Source organism: Uranotaenia lowii, chromosome 3, assembly GCF_029784155.1.
Source record: "Uranotaenia lowii strain MFRU-FL chromosome 3, ASM2978415v1, whole genome shotgun sequence".
Taxonomy (NCBI): Eukaryota; Metazoa; Arthropoda; class Insecta; order Diptera; family Culicidae; genus Uranotaenia; species Uranotaenia lowii.
Window position 1 is genome coordinate 282,580,820 of NC_073693.1, and position 10,904 is coordinate 282,591,723.

The following is a 10,904-nucleotide window of genomic DNA, read 5'->3' on the forward strand; positions in this document are numbered from 1 at the left end:
ATATTGATTTTAAGTTAAGATTCATGATTTAATTTAGATTTTAAAATAATTTCAAACTACAAAAATCTTATAGCATCTATGATACAAATAATTATTTTCATAACGGCCAAAATTTATGTGCCTTAAACAAACCAGAGCAATGGCCGGCAAGTGCAAACAAAGCTCTTATTTTCCTTCAAAAGTGTTCTGAAATTAACATCAGTACTCGTTCGAGTTATGTTATTTATTTCGGCGAATAATCAAATTAAAAGATAAATTGTTAGGCAGAAATTAACGTATTGATAGCAGGAAAGATCAGAGCTAGAGCTTTTGTGTTGTGGACATTTTTAAACTACTTGTGTGATTCTAAAATTACAATGCATGTTCTTAATCGAAAGTTATTAGTGAAGACTGGAACAAATATCAATTTCTTCTATTGTCACGCCGATCACGGGATCAGAATTGGCATAGTTATAGATTTGAAAATAAAACCACAGATGAACAAATGTACAAGCTATGTCCAAGGTTTCCGAAATCACCGAAAAATCTATATTTTCAAAAAAATTTGAGCAAATTTTAATCACAGAATCTGTGTCACAAGACACAGAATTTTTTAAATAATAACAGAATCCACAGATTTTTAAAATTTTGTTACGTTGTATCAAAATTACAATTTTTGATATCTTTAATTTTTTTTGGATTTGTAACTTTGAATTGGAGAAAAACTGAAAGGTTGTTAATGTTATTGATTTTTCTGAACAAAAATTAAAAAAAACACCACATTTATCATGATTTTTCAATGAATTTAATGGGAATAGCATCACAGAAAACCATCACAGATTTTTTGGGTAAAATCCCAAAAAGCTAGAATATTTTTTTCACAAAAACATAAAATTATTTTCGGCAATCTTGGCTATGCCTTGCAAAGTATGTTAAGTCTCCGCAGCCGTTTTGAATCAATTTTATTCAGTGCAGAGGTGCCTTATATTTCAAGGGTGTGTCCTGATTTTCGAGAGACCGTCTTAATTTTTTTTTCCAAAATTCACGAATTGTCATGATTTGCAACAAAAAAACAAATTAGTTTTAATCGAATTTGTAGTTAACCTTTGAAAATGCAATAAAATAGTTAATCCTATATAACCGATGGTGATCTCCGGTTAAGATGAAATTTGAATGGTGTTTTTCGATACGAACTGCAAGCCAGCCGAGAAGCTGATCATGTCTGTTGCATAAATTAAGCATTTCAATCACCTGTATTTTGCCTTTATTTAGATATATAATTTAAAAAACTGTTTCCATAAATCTAAAGGCATCCAAAAATACTGAAAAAAATATGATTATGCAATTCAGACCATTCTACAATTTGAAGCTGTACAATCTATTGAAGTGAAAAAAAAGTTTATTTATTTATAGTTTTTTAACGATTTCGCCCTTTCGTAAAGCCTTTTAAAAGAGCTTTCAAAAAACAGTGCCATTTATTGAGCCGTTTGAATGTTAAAAAACAAGCAATAGATGATACAATTTTGTTAATTTTTAATGGCTTCCGGGGGTATTTGAAAATTTTACCTACAGTGAGGGGCAAAATAAAGTGTCCAAATTATTTTTTTTCAATTTCCTTTATTTTTCTGGTTAAAATTCAACGAAAATGCATCGTAATCATTTTTTAAATATTGTTTATTATGTTCTTTTCAATTTTTGTTAATGTTGCGCGATTAAAAAAAAAAGTTTTTCTGATAGAAAAAAAAACAGTTAATATTCCAAAAAAAAACAGGGACAAAATAAAGTGTCCAAATCGGTACAGCTTCAAATTGATTCAAACTGAAGGCAAACAAGAACGATTTAATAATGGGTATGGCCTCCTTCGACCTTCAACACCTCCTACAAGTGCTTCAGTATACTTTCAACAAGGTTGTGGAAGTGTTGTGGGTCGAGTTCCTCCCACGCATGCTCCATGGCATCAAAATAAGTATTTTTAATTTGTCACACCAGTCTTATCAATCCGAACATCGAGGATGGCCCACAGATTGGGGCTTCAGATCAGGACTTTGTGGGGGCCATTCAAGGGGTTTGATGCGGCAGGAACGGGAAAATGACTTCATCAGATTGGCCGAATGCTTCGGATCGTTATTCTGCTGTAAAACGAAGCGCTCTTCGAGGCCCGTCTTGATGAGAGATACCTCGAGGTTTTCCCGCAGGATATTGGAATATGACTCAGCTGTCATGATTCCGTCAATTTTTACCAAATTGCCCACCCCACCCCAAGAAAAGCACCCCCACACCATCACGTTACCTCCTCCGTGCTAGACTGTTCCTTGGATATGGCGATCTTGGAGCTCCTCACCCGACTTGCGCCACGCTTCTTCCGGTTAAAAAGCTCGAATTTGGATTCGTCGGCCTACAACAATGTTTTTCAGTACTCGAGCCGTTTATCGGCGTGTTCCTTGACAAACTTGTGCCGCTTAGCCTTGTTCACCTGGCTGATGAAAGGCCTTCTCACTGCGATCTTTCTATGGTACTCCTTTGCATGGATGCGGCGACGGACAGTACAACGCAATACCGAAAATTGGAGCTCTTCCTGTATCTGCCGGATCGTTATTATTGCGTTTTTCTTCACTTCAAGAATGATTTTCTTGTCCGTTCTGGCATCTGTCTTGGGCTTCAGTCCTCTTCCTGGGCGATCCATCTCCGATCCGAACGTTTTCATCTTCTTCATGATTTTTGATACCGCTGTCTTGCTGATTTCGTAGTGCTTGGCCACTTCCCGGTGCGTTTGACCGTTATTCACATCACGAACAACCAGTTTCCGGATGGACAACGGAATGGAACCAGAAATTTATGCGTTTTCCATATTTTACAACTTATTCGAATGTAGACACCTGTTTGAATACTCCAGAGCCAAGCCAGTTGTTTATGAAACGTCAAAATACACAAAACAAACAAATTCGAGGTGCCTCGCGATGGAAACTTTTCGAAATTATATTGATTTTTGAGTTGGACACTTTATTTTGCCCATTTTTCTTTTGGAATATTAACTGTTTTTTTTTCTATCAGAAAAACTTTCTTTTTTTACCAGCGCAACATTAACAAAAATTAAAAAGAACATAATAAACAATATTTTAAAAATGATTACGATGTGTTTTCGGTGAATTTTAACCAGAAAAATAAAAGAAATGATAAAAAAATAATTTGGACACTTTATTTTGCCCCTCACTGTAGGTTTCTGGAGTTGTTTTGTTCGGAATTAAACATCTTTTCATCTTTGATGTAACGAAGTGAGTTATAGTCGTTAAATAGAAAATTTAACGAAGTTATCAAGTTTCAAATAAATTCAAACAATATCAAATGCCACTGTAGATTGATTGTAAGTTTTTGAAATGGAAGTTTTTTTTAATTTTTTTTACATCGAAAACCAAAAATTCACTGCAAGTGCCGATAAAAAGGTACAGAGTTTTATTTAAAAATTGCTGACCCGGCAAACTTTGTTGAGGGTTGGGTTGGTACCCGCAAAATGGGACAAATCTGGGCATATTTTGGATTATTTTTGTACCTAATATTTCTGCCAAATTATATAAAGTGGACCTTAACACTGCATTGATATGCCGAAGTGATGTATATGATTAGATTTTTTTTCGCTTCGCAGTGTTTTCGTTATTCATATTCCCTGTGATCATCTTTTTCATCCCCAACATTTAAAATCGAAGAAATTTCAATGCTGGTGCCTTCCTCTAGGGGCTAAAATCAACGAATAAAAGTTTTTATTTCTTGATTTCCAGCAAAAACTGAAAGCGAATATCTTCTGGGATAAACTCAAAAATGAACTTTTATCCGTTTTTTGTGGTTTTCTTCGTTTACAGAGGATTCAAGAGACATTTTTATGTCTATTTTCGATTAACCCCAAGATAAGTGCGCCAAAGAATGTTTGTTGAAATTTTTCGTCATTTTACGCAGTTTTAGTAAATTTCTTTCTTTTCTCGCCAATATCTTGATGTAAGTATTCTTTACTATTCCAAATTCGCTGACATGGCACATCTCTATTTGTAGAGTGTCTAAACAACACTTCTCATGGTACGAAATTTCGCGATTTTTGTATGGATTTTTTAGAACAAATTCCAAATTACATTCTGTTTTTCGATATATAAAAAGGCATAGAAAACTTCCAATTTACTTAGAGAATTAAGGTTATTTTAGCATTAGTTAGTCGAAGATTCCTTTGAATTCAGCTACAGTAGCTGTAGCTGAATTCAAGGAATCTTCGACTACTTTGAAATCATGAATTCTCTTTTCAATTCAAAGAACGCGTTTTCAAAGTCTGTAAATAATGTTGGAGACTTTAATTTAAGCTTAAGGCATATATTATTACATTTTTTTTACGTTTTTTCAATAGTTTTATTTTAATTGTGATCTTGATTTCAAAATCAGAAATGTAACATTTTTGGCATTTGAGTGTAACCAATGTTTATTTGGACATATTATCAAAATTATTTTTTTCTTAGTTCTAAGATCTGGTTCTCTCTTTATTTTTTTGGATTTTGGTTAAAAGTTTTCTTGAGTCAAAAGATTTTATTTTCCAAGCTTCTTGTGTTTGAAAATGTTATTGAATAAAATACCCGTTTCTGACCTCTAATACTGAGTGTTGGATCTAATTATGAGTTTTAGTTCCATAAAGTTAACCTTATATAGATATATTCTTAATTCTGTTTGGTTTTTAAGCATCGGAGCATTTCTGCTTAAAAATTTGTTTAATTAAATTCTGCCTAATTTTCCAATTGCTTTTTTTACAAAGATGAAATTCTTATGGAATCACAAAATTGATGACATTCCATTCCCGAACTAACTAGATTCATTCTGATCAATTTATTAAAAATTAATTTCTCAATTTGCCTATACTTATTAGATTCAAATAAGACTTTCTCGTGATGTAACCATAAATAAAAAGAGAAGATTTTCCAATGGAATATTTCTTCGTTATCAAAACAATTAAGAGTATGTCAAAAATATTGTTGTCATATCGTTGAATATTATTTCCCCTTGAGTAATATGACATTCTTCAATATGGCAGTAAAATTTACAAAATTAAAAAAAATGGGTAAATTAAGGCTGCCATAATTTTTCCCACACATACCCGGGCTATTTTTATCAATAAAACTCACTATATTCGACATATCATTTAAAATTTTCAATCCAAATTTAGCCAAAATCCAGAAGCTACTCATCAAAAATCAAATAAAAAAAACACCTGAATAGTTTTTTGTTTCATCGAAACATTTCAGCCGATGTTGAATTTTTTGTTTTGTTTTTTTTTTTTTAATTATTTTGAAGAGACTTATATTTACAACTCAATTGCCTCTTACATGTTGTTCAATTGAATTCTAAGCTTCTAGATACCGATAATGATCATATTGTTAAAACTTGCTAAAAAAATTCATTTATACGCCAAAATCATTATAATTGAAAATTTTTGGTTTAATTTTGCAAATAAATTGAATGAAACCGGGCTAAATCGAGGATTCTTTCAACAAAATTCGGGCAACCAGGTCGGAGCGGATTTTTCTAAAAAAAATAGTATCAAATATATCAGTAAGGGAGAATGAGGATAATTGATCCCTGGGGATACTTGATTCCTTAGCTATATCTCGAAACTGGAATGTCTTACAAAGATCAAATGTTCTAGAAAAATGTGCCAAAACAATGCTTGTAGTTTAAAACTTTTTAACAAAATAATTGTTTGAGTAATTGAACTTTGTTTGAAAAATTTCACAAAATGTAACTTGAAGATCTTTTTTCATCACTTCAAAATGTTCCTTACATGGGAAAATTATGAAAAAAAATATTTGGTCCAATGTATCAATCGTTCGAGCGTAACATGAACTTCATAATGCCATATTTTCAAAGCAGTGAAAAACTCTCAACTTTTTTCAGAAAAAGTTTTCTAAAATGTTGATTATGGGTACAATTGATCCCCTAGAGTTGGGTACAATTGATCCCCCTTCCAAACGGCATATTCTTCTTCTGAATTGATCGTTATGATTGCTGATTACGAATTTACTAATATTTATCCAAAAACTAAAATTTATGAAACAATTGCCTGAAGAAAAGAGCAAAAATAATTAATTTTCTTTTAATTTTAAAAAACAGCGCCTTTAAGTATGCAATGTTATTAGCGTTGAGACAAAGTTATAGAATTTTCTTCTTATGTCTGCTATAAATTGTGAAATGAGAACAAACATGACCAAAATAGTCAACTTACATTCTATCTTAGGGTTTTGATTGATTTTTATACAAGGATTAGGGCTTCCTGAATAAAAGATCAAGTCTCCTTCAATAGGGGATCAAGTCTCCCCTAACTTCAGAAAATTCGCAATATTTTTACTCACACGCAAATGCTTCTAGTTCATCAACGGGTTCAAGTATCGTTCTAATTTTTGGAGCATAAAACTTGAAGTTACAAGCTGTCAGAAAATGTCAAAGACGGCGAGTTGCTAAATTTTTCAAAAAAGATATGGTGAAAATAAGAAAAGGGGATCAAGTATCCCCACTCTCCCCTATAGGAAAGCCTTGATTGCTTTTGGCGTCTTCCTACTCTTGGTGATTTGAATGAAAGAATAAATATGGAATTTTTTTCCATTAAAATCTGATACGAATAAAAACTTAAAACTAATATGTTATCAAATTCCACAAAATAATTTTCAAACTATCTCTCTGTTGTATTTTTCTTTGGGCGAAGACGAACACAATAAAAACAAAGGGAATGCAAATCGGATGAATCCTACAAAAATTATTCGTGTTCGCACTTATTAACAAGGTTGTCGAAAATTATTGTGTTTTGTGGAAAAAAAATCTGATTTTCAATATGGTTCTACCGAAAAAATTCTGTGATGGTTTTATGTGACGGTATTTCATTAAGTTTCATAGAATGTTCATGAAAAATTGGGTAAATTTTACATTTTACTTGAGCAAAATCAATTAACCTTACAAATCCTATCATATTCTTCCAATCTAAACTTAGTAATCTAAAATTTATATTGACTACAAAAATCAAAATGGTGGAAACACGTACAAAATTTAAAAAATCTGTGAAATCTGTGAATATTCTCAAAATTCTGTGATCTGTGACACAGATTCTGTGATGAAGATTTGCTCAAAATTCTGTGAAATTACAGATTTTTCTGTGATTTAGACAACCTTGCTTATTAAGTAATGCCTCCATCTCTATATATGATGCTCGTGAATTTCGAAAATAAATTTTCTCGATGTTAAGCCTCAGTTTCAGGGAACATGGTAAATCGGGATGACGAATTCGAAATAGTAGGGGAGAGTGGGGAATCATGGGCCACTTTTTTTAGTTGTTCCATAACTTCTTTATTATAAAAGATAAAATGAAAATAAAAAATGGTATGGTTTTTAACATTTTCAAGGAATCATAAGGTATATTTTTTAATTTTTAATAAGTTATTGTTCCCAAATTCTGACTGTTTGAAAAATAGCAATATTTTTTGGATTTTGAAAAATGGTGGGGAATCGTGGGCCACCAAATCCAAATTGACCAAATAACATGCAAAGTTTATGAGTTGACCCAAAACTATGATTTCCTAACTCATTCCGTTATTTTAAAGCAATTTCAGATGATGAAATAAAAAAGAGAGCTGTGTGTGATCGCATAGATTCCAAAACATGGCTCGCGAACATTTTGGCAAAATTTCTTAAATAGAATGAACAAAATATTTTTCATAACTCTTCATTTGGCATAAGAAAACTTTACAGATAGATAAAACGTATTTTAAGTTTTGAATGTGTATAAAAACATAAAAATATAGGTGATTCAAGACGTGTGGCCCACGATTCCCCATAAGCTATGATTTGCAAATTGGTTGCGTTTGTGTGACTAATTGACGTTTCACCAAAAATTCCTTTTCCACGTGAAAGATCATGACAAAACACAGATCATAAGCGTATGAGCATATTTTTGTTATGCACTTTTGGTTCCCCATCGATGAAATTAGCGGGTGTTTATTTAATTATGTAAATAATTTTTTTAAACTTTTTTTGGCATGATAAATAAAAGAAGCATATGATGCGTATTTCAGTCAACAACATATAGAAATATATGCTCACGCAAAGCGACGACGATGACAGTTGGTTTGAGATTTTTATCTCAGCACACATCTGAGATATTAAAAGTGGCCCACGTTTCCCCATGGCCCACGATACCCCACTCTCCCCTACTTTAAAAACTCCTAAAAAAATGAAATCATTGATATTTAAAAAAAACATAGACTTACAGCATACACTTCAATTGATATCAAATCTTCTTATTAAAGCCTTATAACTTTAAAAATATAAATATTTTTCCAAAAAAAATTTTTCTGGATACTTTTTACAGTTTATCCTATTCATCAAGAATTCTTCTAGACTCAAATTTTCGTTTTTCAAGATCATTCTGGTAGGAAACTTCTAAATAATTTTGTTTTCATCAAAAAATTATTATCTTTGTTTTATTTTCTAAGATTTCCAATTTCGATATTCAATCTTCATAGCTGTGAGTTCAACGACTTTCTTTATTCTGCATTTTAAATTTCTTTTTTCTTTATAAATCAAATATAGTTTTGAAATAACTTTTCAAATAATTTTTTTTTTCCAAAATAACATTTTTTCTTTTAGACTATATTCCGTAAACACTTAATTTACCAAAATTAAAAAATACTTCTTTTTTTTTACTTCGAATATTCAATCTACAGAGTTAAAAAATCTTGAATTTAATTTAAGCAGCGAATGATTTCAGCAATCTACCTTGATGGTGAAATTGTTCTTTTTAATCGAAAAAAAAACTGTAAAATCTTACATGAGTCATGTGGACAGTTTCAAATTCAAAATATCCCACATACTAACGCCTCTGACGGAAATAAGAAGAACTACCGTCGCTATAAAACTATTTTCCAATTATAGCATCTCCAGTACGGTTCGAGCATTCGCTTGCTATAACGTAATGTACAGAGAAATGCTGCTATAATAATCGCTTATGTTGCACCCGTCCAAGACCTGAACCATGTCGCGTGACGTTTTCAGAAAAAAAGTTAAATGATTTTGTAGCAGAGTAGGTCATGTCGCACTCCCTTGCTGCATTTTCAAAGACACAATTTGCTTTCTTATGGATGAGTGTCAACACTCAGGCGAATTTTTATTATAATTTTCATAAGATGCTTCTTATGAACCGGTTTTTAGAGTGTAAAATCGTTTTTCATAAGAGTCTTATGAAATTCTACCAATTCTCTTTCGAAGTTCTTATGAAAAATAAAAGAAACGGCATTGCGAAAAAATGATGAACACATTCATTCCATCAGTCATGTTTGCCACCGTCGTCAGAAGCACTCACCAGTTGTAAAGTTACTTCTTTTTTTTAAATATTCATGTTAATTAGACCTTCTTAATGGTAAGTAAGAGTTGAAATCTATTTTTAAGTTGAAAGTATTTGTAAACTCAAGGTAAATTTTATGTCTAATTTACTTTTCAGCTTGATTACCGGAAAAAAGCGCAAAGTTAAAGGTGAGGTGAAATAATACTTTTTTATGGAATCGGGTGTTGAAGTGCAGCTAGTCACCATGTATTTTTTCAAACGAATTAAGCAGAAAATAAAATGAAATGAAAAATAATCTTGCATTTATTTCAATTTTATGCGATACATGTTTTTTGCATAAGAAAATCTTATGAAAAGCAACAGCCCCTCATTGAAACCGGTGTTCATCCTTTGAGTTCATTCCATCATAAGACAATCCGCATAATTAAAAACAGTTGGGGATATAGTACTAACTATTAACTTAATATATTGGTAGCAGTACCAGTATGAAATTTCTTCCAAGTATCATTTCATTATACATGTTCAAAATTTTATTACCTCAATAAATTATGACAGGATCGTATCAGTGACAGTGACAATATGATATATGATTTAGTAAATATAGTATAATAAGAGAATAAAAATTTGCAACCTTTGAATATTGTCTCTGGACCTTATCCAGGACTCTAACAGTGTACGACAAAGTTTCCTTATATTTTCTTAGCATTAGACATTAAATTAAAAAAACATGAATATTGAAGTGCACATTAATATTTATTCGGCAAACAGTAAGCGGAAGCTGCAGAGGGTGCAGGGGGAAAAATTGTCCTCGGACGAGCACGCACTACGATTGTCGAAAGAACTCCAATTGATGAAGGACAAAAATAAGTTTCCTGAGGTAAAACAATTTCATACATCCTTGCAAACATATTTCTTACATTATTTTTGAATCTATTTTCAGGCTTCTTTTTCCGAGCAAGAAGGAATTCCGATGACCGTAGCAGATTTGGATGAACTGAATGGCCGCGCGACAACAGACAGCATGTTTGCTGGGTTGCTCGCTGTTCGCTTGGTCGGTGCAGATAACCTGATAAAGATGAGCGTAACCGGTCAGGCGTGCCATCGGTACGCCAATATGAAAAAAGAAGACGGAACTCGTTTGTACCCAACCCCAAAAAAACTGGACCCCAACGTGTTGCAGTTTATCTGTAGTAAGTTTGATTACTTTATTAATTTTATGTACCCGGGGGATTAACCGATGCATTCATGGGTCTAACCTAAAATCCAATAGATAAAGTTCTTACATGTATTCAACCTTTCTATTTTCAAACAAAATCGCAGAACGTACTGCCATCCGTGTTGGTTTACAAAACGTACTTACATTTCGGCAACGCTCAGAACAAACACAGGTAACCAAATATATTGCCCAGAAGATCGCCAACCTAAAAAAGGCTGATATAGCAAGACGTGCTCGCGACGCTATTATCAACCGACAGCTGCACGATGTTAATATTCGACTGTAGGTCGAATCAATGTTTTTTTTTTTTTTTTTTTTTTTATACGGGATTTTCATCCTCTGGGATGATTCATCCCT

General features: G+C 32.3%; 1 long non-coding RNA gene across 1 annotated transcript; it reads left to right on the forward strand.

Annotated features, from left to right (window-relative positions):
* The first annotated feature begins 10,097 nt into the window (after positions 1-10,097).
* LOC129757805 (uncharacterized) lies at positions 10,098-10,521 on the forward strand. Its single transcript, XR_008739811.1, has 2 exons — positions 10,098-10,208; positions 10,272-10,521. It is a non-coding gene; the product is annotated as an uncharacterized LOC129757805 (long non-coding RNA).
* The last annotated feature ends 383 nt before the right edge of the window (positions 10,522-10,904 follow it).